Raw genomic sequence first — 1492 nt, 5'->3', positions numbered from 1 at the left:
ATTCATTAAATATTAATATTACCTACCATATATACTCAATATATAACAGCAACAAATACATCTAACAGAGTTAAAGGAATTTATGATTCTGCTTCAAAAGATTTTTTTGTCAACTTTTTTATTTGGTACCTGATTTCAGTGAATTTTTTATCAATTCATATTAGAAAAATATAAATAATTTGAAAAATTACCGTGTAACATTGTACTACTGCTTAGTATTTTTACATATGTATTGAAAAATATATGAAATGATTGCATATGTTATACAGTTTGCGAAAGAAGATTTGTTTTTTGTATGTAGAATATTTTGCAAAATTGTGTTACTCATGTTCTACAATTTAAATACCAAAATATTATAGAATAGATAGGTTTATCAAAAAATACCATACAACATTGTGTTGTTTTATCAAACTACGTAATTCATTAAATATTAATATTATCTATTAAATCAATATTAAACAGTAACAAATTCATCTAACAGAGTTAAAGGAATTTATGATTATGCTTCAAAAGTAGCTATTGTCAACTTTTTTCTTTGGTACTTGATTTTAATAACTTTTTCATCAATTCATATTAGAAAAATATAAATATTTTGAAAAATTACCGTGTAACATTGTACTACTGCTTAGTATTTTTACATATGTATTGAAAAATATATGAATTGATTGCATATGTTATACAGTTTGCGAGAGAAGATTTGTTTTTTGTATGTAGAATATTTTTGTTGATTTTGCAAAATTGTGTTACTCATGTTCTACAATTTAAATACCAAAATATTATAGAATAGATAGGTTTATCAAAAAATACCATACAACATTGTGTTGTTTTATCAAACTACATAATTCATAAAATATTAATATTATCTATTTAATCAATATTAAACAGTAACAAATACATCTAATAGAGTTAAAGGAATTTATGATTATGCTTCAAAAGTAGTTTTTGTCAACTTTTTTCTTTGGTACTTGATTTTAATAACTTTTTCATCAATTCATATTAGAAAAATATAAATAATTTGAGAAATAACTGTGTAACATTGTACTACTTCTTAGTATTTTTATATATGTATTGAAAAATATATGAATTGATTGCATATGTTATACAATTTGCGAAAGAAGATTTGTTTTTTGTATGTAGAATATTTTTGTTAATTTGGAAAATCGTGCTACTCATGTTCTACAATTTAAATACCAAAATATTATAGAATATATTTGTTCTTGAAAGAATACCGTACAACATTGTATTGTTCTATCAATTTTCATAATTCATTAAATATTAATATTAACTATATGACTCAATATTTAACAGTAACAAATACCTCTAACAGAGTTAAAGGAATTTATGATTGTGCTCCAAAAGTACTTTTTGTCAACTTTTTTATTTGGTACTTGATTTTAATAACTTTTTCATCAATTCATATTAGAAAAATATAAATAATTTGAAAAATTATCGTGAAACTTTGTACTACTTCTTAGTATTTTTAAAAATTTAT

Source organism: Teleopsis dalmanni, chromosome 1 (genome assembly GCF_002237135.1).
Source record: "Teleopsis dalmanni isolate 2A chromosome 1, ASM223713v2, whole genome shotgun sequence".
In the NCBI taxonomy this organism is placed as follows: Eukaryota; Metazoa; Arthropoda; class Insecta; order Diptera; family Diopsidae; genus Teleopsis; species Teleopsis dalmanni.
This window is presented reverse-complemented; position numbering follows the sequence as displayed.